Source organism: Galeopterus variegatus, unplaced genomic scaffold (assembly GCF_000696425.1).
Source record: "Galeopterus variegatus unplaced genomic scaffold, G_variegatus-3.0.2 Scaffold15664, whole genome shotgun sequence".
Taxonomy (NCBI): domain Eukaryota; kingdom Metazoa; phylum Chordata; class Mammalia; order Dermoptera; family Cynocephalidae; genus Galeopterus; species Galeopterus variegatus.
In genome coordinates, this window is record NW_007741775.1 from 11709 (window position 1) to 18286 (window position 6578).

General features: G+C 48.7%; 1 pseudogene; it reads left to right on the forward strand.

Moving 5' to 3' along the window:
- The first annotated feature begins 400 nt into the window (after positions 1 to 400).
- Positions 401 to 6195, forward strand: LOC103582310 (annotated as a pseudogene).
- Positions 6196 to 6578: the final 383 nt, after the last annotated feature.

Consider the following 6578-nt stretch of genomic DNA (forward strand, 5'->3'; position numbering starts at 1 on the left):
CCCATTCATAACCTACCCTCCCCTTCTTCTATTTAGAGGTTCTGAAGTCAGACACTGAAAATACCAAATGGTTCCAAATGCTCTCCTAACTCAAGAACAGGAAAGGGGCGCTGCTCTGCCCTTCCGTAATATCCCGATATCCACTGTTCCTGAAGTAGGAACCATCACAAATTTCACCTGCATTCTTCCCCACCCCACTCCATCCCTCCTCCCACCAACATACACACATAACACACAACAGATGTTAAGACCCTGGAAGGCTGGGACAGTGTCTTTTTACTGTGATGACCCCAGCACCACGCTCTTCCCCTGATTTTAGGTGGCATACACCTATGTGACAAAGGAATGGACAAACGAGCCAAGTCTGTGGCTGTTCCTGGTGAGCACAAGACAACGAGGGATGATGGGTGACGATGAGGAGCAAGTCTGTGGTAAGAGCACGTGTCTGAAGGACACATCTGCCCCTCTCTGTTTGAGCCTGGATTGGGCACAGGGATGGGGAATGATTCAAGGCTGACGACAGCGAAAGCTCCGAGATGCTTCTTCTGGGAGAGAATTCATCTAGCCAGCCTTCAAAAGGCAGAGGGCTGTGACCACCGGGATATCCCAGCAGAAGCCCTGGCACAGCCTCAGCTCCTGCTCCCCAGTGAGATTTCGGGAAAGACCTTTGGCTGCTCAGGGCCTCAGTAAGTGAGTGGACCGACCTTCTGTACGAGGAGGACCTGACCTTCTCTACAGGGAGGCGGTCAAGGGTACAAAAGGTCGATAGAACATGATTTACTGAAGAATGTGTTGGAGAACAACAACTGAGAGATAAACTGTCATTACACAGGGTTTTCAAGAGGAAAAATGAGACAGAATCTAAGAGACTCAGAGACAGAAGATGAGAAATGGAGATAGACTGATAATGACAAAGAGGCCACCTCTCTGGTGTTGGATTTTACAAATATAAACATCTGAGTCACAGAAGGGAAGAGAAAGGGGGATTCCCATAGGTAATTCCTTTCAGTGATAGACTTACATGGGTGACGTCAGAGCAGTGGTGACAACCATAACAGGAGTGAGGGTGTTTAGTTATGAGAGAGATTACACTCCAGATGGACAGAAAAAGCATTCTAATCAACTGAGCTACACAGCCAGCCCCAAGGACTTCTTGCTTCAGCTAAATTCTTGTTCTTTGCTCTGAATCTTGAAACTGTTTCTTCATTTCTGGGAGTTTGTTGATTTCTAGACACAAAATAATCAATCACATAAGGCCTGTGGAGTAAACTTAATTGAAGGCTTTGGGGAGGCAGCAGGGGAGGTAATGCAGAAACAGAAACACCTTTGGGTTGAATACGAGGCGAACCTGTTCTCAAAGTCCTTCGCCAGAGTTATCCAGCCGACCTCTCTCTTTGCTGCTCCTTCCTGTGCGGTGCTGATGGAGAGAACGCAGTTACCTGGAGTAACCAGGGTGGAGACAGAAGGAGGTCGAACTTGAAATGGACGGTGAAGTATAAGGTAGGTTCAACCATTATTATCTCCATTTTAATATGAAGAAACTGAGGACCATAGAGGTTAAATAAGGCCAGAAACAATTCCCGAGAAGAGCTGCAAATGATCTCAGATAAGAGTGGCTTTCACCATAACCTACAAAGTGGGGAACTTGGAAATGTTGTGTTCCGCCAGGATGGGTAATGGGGTGGTGGTTAGATTCTGTGGCAGAAATGAACCCATTTGCCCAGTCTCTGGCTGCCATCTTCTGAAACGTGCTATCTTGGCTGGGGTGGGCCATCACTTTCATTCTGAGACTTGCAAACCTTCTTGTTGTCTCAGATTCACACAAAGCCAGGAGGACTACAGGATTCACAGCCTTAGACGAATGAGTCTGTATTGGGAATGCAGAAGCCAAGAGAAAAATTCAGTTGCCTTTCCCATGCCCCACATCGGAGGACACCAACATCTGAGCAGCTTGAAACCTCTCATTCCATTTCAACTCTTGACATTCTCAATGCTTGAAACTGAATTTAGCTTCCCACTAAACTTGTTCTCATCTCAACTGTAGCATAAGGTTAAAATTCACATCTAGAAAAAGAGGAACTAATCATGAAATTTACCAAAAGAAATGATACAACCAGGTTATAGAAGCGTAGATTTGAAGAATGACTTTGGTATCATCAAAATCCACACCCCTTCATTTTTAAGGTGACAAAACTGAGATTCAGATATTGTTTTGCATGTGGACGTCAGACAGTAGCAGAGCAAATGCCACAACACAGGTGTGGTCAGTTCCTAAGACCCTGCAGATGTCTCTCTCCCATCAGAATCTAAAGTCAGTTCATAACGTTTGAGTGAGACTAAGGTAATTCCTAAGCACTGAGCTGCAGTCTCCCCTCCCCCTGTTAACACAACTGCAAAGGCTGAGAGCTGAGGCTGGTATGTCCCAACTGGGTAGGAATAAGGTGTTAGGCTTTGATCTCTGAGATGAGATGGTAGATTCCATTCTGCCTGCCACTGGACTATGTAACTTCAAACCATGCAGTCCTGAGAGCCCCTGCAAAGAGCACTGCCTGTCCTCAAATGCCCAGCCCCAGATGGGCAGGGATAGAGATTTCAGCAAGGAGGTGGTCTCAGAGAAGTGAAAACCAAGACTTGGCCTCATCTTCTCAGCTCTGTATGAGGTACTTAACGTTCATAAAAAATTGGTTATCTTTTATACCTATTTTTCCACTAACGTTTTGAAGTATCCTCGTGTACTAGGCTGACCTAGTCAGTCAATGCAGTCCCTTTGTATGAGCTCAACCCCCTAAAGGCTGGCTTAGAATCATGGACAGGGGACCTAGGAATGCCATCCAGATCTGAGTTTGAGTCAGGAGCCCCAAGATAATACTGTTTCCCTGTCACCCACACTGACATGATGATCTCTTACTCCCAGCCCGCTCAAAACACAAAGTCATTGAACACTTGCTAGGTGCCAGCCCTGTGCTCAGCTCTTATGTGGATTAGCTCATCTAACTGTCTTGGGAATCCTCTGAGGAGCAACCTATATCATTATTCCCATTTTCCAGAAGAGGGAAATTAAGTCTCAAGGAGATTAAGCAACTTCCCCACAGCTCCTCCCTTAGGCAGTGCAGAGGCAGTGGTTCAAACCTAAGGTGTCTGACTCCAGATCCCACTCAGGGAACACCCATCCTTCTGGGGGTGGTTTCTGAAGATGCGTTAGAGCCTCCACCACAGTGTCATGTATGGAAAGAACAATGAGAAGGCAGGTGGAAATGAAGGCCCTCTGCAGTCTGCATGTGTGCAAATGACCAGAGAGAGCTAATGTCAGATGAGAAAATGTCCTGAAATCATAAAGGGCTATCTTCTAGAGAAATGTCCACCAGGTGTTGGAGCATCTACAGGTGTGTGCAGGAAAGCCAAAGATGAAAGGAACGGGTGGGCAGGGATTGCTCAGGAGCTCAAAAAGTCTCTAAGTAGATCACCTTAGTAAACGGTTTGATTGAAAAAGCAAAAGTTGAAGGCACTATTCTCCTTTGTTCAAAAGGCATCCCGGGAGATCCAGTTACCCAGGATAGGTAGGTTTAAGATTTGGAGCTTACAAACAAGTTCTTCTTTCAAGTTCAGAAAAGGACACCTAGTCCCTGCAGGAGCCCAGGCTGAGGCTCATCCTGGTGGAGAAAACAGGCGCAGGGAAGAGCGCCACAGGGAACAGCATCCTGGGACTGAGATGTTTCCTCTCCAGACTCAGGGCCACGTCTGTGATCAGAACCTGCACCACGGCCAGCTGGAGGTGGGCCAAGTGGCACGTGGAAATCATTGAAACCCCAGACATTTTCAGCTCTGAAACCTCCAAGACAGACCTGGGGTGTGGAGAAAGGCCGCTGCTACCTGCTCTCTGCCCCCAGGCCCCACGCGCTGCTCCTGGTGTTGTGAGGTTGTCACCCAGGAAAGGAACCAAACAATTAAGAATTTTAACAGAGTCTCTATTAGCTGGCCAGCGACTGCCTCCCCTAGGTATTTTGGGAGAGCAGCAACTAGCCTTAGTCTGGTGGAGTTTAAAAAGGCAAAATCCACATCCCGTTGACACACGGGTTTGTCCAGGTGCACAAAGCGAGCTAGGTACTAGGTTACAGAAGCCAACGTGAGCAGTTAAAGCCATCAAGCATAAACATTTTCACTGTGTATGGTTTTTGTTACTATGTAACGGTTCACTGTGTATGGTTCCTATTTCTATGCAACAGTTTTTGTTTCTATGAGAAGATCAATGGTTTCTCATGCAGAAGGGGGTTAGTCTGACAATGAGAACGGAGTCGTGCCTACCTAAGATGACATTGGTCACGACAGGGTTCTCTGTTACACTGGTGACCCAGCTGGGCCGCTACACCGCGCAGGACCAGCAGGCAGTGAGGAAGGTGCAGGAGCTGTTAGGGGAGGGCGTCCTGGAGCGGACGGTCGTCGTCTTCACTAGGAGGGAGGACCTGGCCGGGGGCCGTCTGCAGGATTACGTGCGCTGCACGGAGAACCGCGCCCTGAGGGAGCTGGTGGCTACATGCGGGGGCCGCGTCTGCGCCTTTGACAACCGTGCCACCAGCAGGGAGCAGGAGGCACAGGTGCAGCAGCTCCTGGCACTGAACGACGGGCTGCTGAGGGCGCACGGGGGCGCCCACTACACCAACGAGGTGTACGGGCTGGGGCAGGCGCTGCGCTGGGCAGACCCTGAGGAGCGGCTGCGGAGGGTGGCCGGGGAGGTGGCGGCCCGCGTGCGGGGATCGCGGGGGGCCAGGCGGCTGGCCGCGCTGTGGGAGTGGCACAAGTCCCTGGGGAACCGCTGGAGACTGGGTGTGGCCGTCCTGCTGGGGAGCGCGATCCTGCTCTACTTGCTGCTCTGCAGGCGCCGCGGATCCGAGGACTCTGCTGCGATCAGACCTGACAGACAGATTGCAGATGTGACTTGGAAGCATCATCTGGTCATCACATGCATCTTCCCCACCTGGCGTTCTGCCCTCAGGGCCCACAGACACTCCTTTCCTTCCGCACCTCACCCTAGTCTACCAACCTGAGGGACCTGCCAGGACCCATCTCCCACCTCAAACCTTCCCACATGACCTGGTGCTCCCTGAGCTTCCCCCTACTGGAGCCCAGTGACCGCTGTTACTTTTGCCTGTTTTCCACTGACCTCAGACTGCATTTCCTGTCACTGAATTGTCTTCTCTCCTGGAAACAGAGGAGGAGCATGGTCCTCCCATTCGCCTTATTCCCCACAGGACAAAAAACAAGAACCAGCACAAGAACTCAGTACACACATGTTTATTTGAATTGAATCTGTTATTTCCATAAATATATGTACTGGATGATCACATTGTGTTAAATGAAACCAATGTTGGTAGATGCTTGTTCCTCTGCCTTATATGCCCACTGAACAGACACTCACACCCATGCTCCATCATTTATACCTGCAAAAGACATGTAGAGAAACACACACACACACACAAGCACATATTCTGGTGTATGATCATAAGAAGAAAATATATTGCAGTAGAACTTTCCATCTGTAGCAGCAGGGGAATGTCACCCCCTGCATCCCCATTCAGACCCCTCAGCAGCTTGAGTGCAGAAGACTCTGCAAGTCTAAGGAGAACGTTTCTAGATTTCAATTCCCAGGGTCTACTAAGGGCCTGCAGAAAGTCTGCTTCCAAGGTGGGGCTCTCTCAGTGGCTTACGCACTCACAGGGAAAGTTATGCTAGACATGCAAGATGAATAAGTGCTGGAGATCTTTTTAACTCAGGAATAAATCAAAAAATTAAGAGGTTTGGAAATTTTCTTTTATTTCAATCCCCTCCAAAATGGACAAATAGGTCTTTGTGGGCTGAGAACCAGTGATACAATGGTGGGCTATAGGGTCACCTCTGTTCCATGCATATCTGGAAGAGTCAGCTCTCTGGTCCAGGTGAAATAAAGCAGATGAGGCTGTATTGTCAATCTCTACTGTTCGTCCAGATTCTCATGCCCACATTTGCTTTGTCTTCAACACCACCACCCTTACCCACAAACTCTAGCTCATCTCTGATACCGCTGTGTAACTCCAAACCTCTCCCCTACAGCATCCTCTGCCCGTGGCTTTCACAGCTAGAGATTCTGAGGTGACTGATGACCTCAGATTCCTAAAGAGACCTGCAAAAGTGGAAAATGATCTGCAGCAGATGAGCGCATAGTGGAGAGAGAGGCCCACAAATCCCTCATGGAAGCCATTGCAAACATTAACAGAAATACAAATGCCAAGTGCTGAGACTTGAAATTTCCTCAGCAGCAGAGGCTGTTTTGGTTTAAGGAGTTGTGAGCAGATCTCAGCAGAGGCCCTGAATCTCGACTTGGTCTTATTCACTTTTCAATATAACTCTTGCAATGAACAAACAGGGAAAAATCTCCGCCATAGGCATGCTGCAGAGAAGGGGAGTGACCACTGGTCACAGTAAGTATGAACAAAGAATAGCAAAGTGTCCAGTGTGAGCAGTGGAAGGTTTGAATCCTTGATCCAAATCAAGTGAGAAACGTGATTCTTGCTCTTTGGTTGGGGAAGAATGGGGCCCAGCCCTCA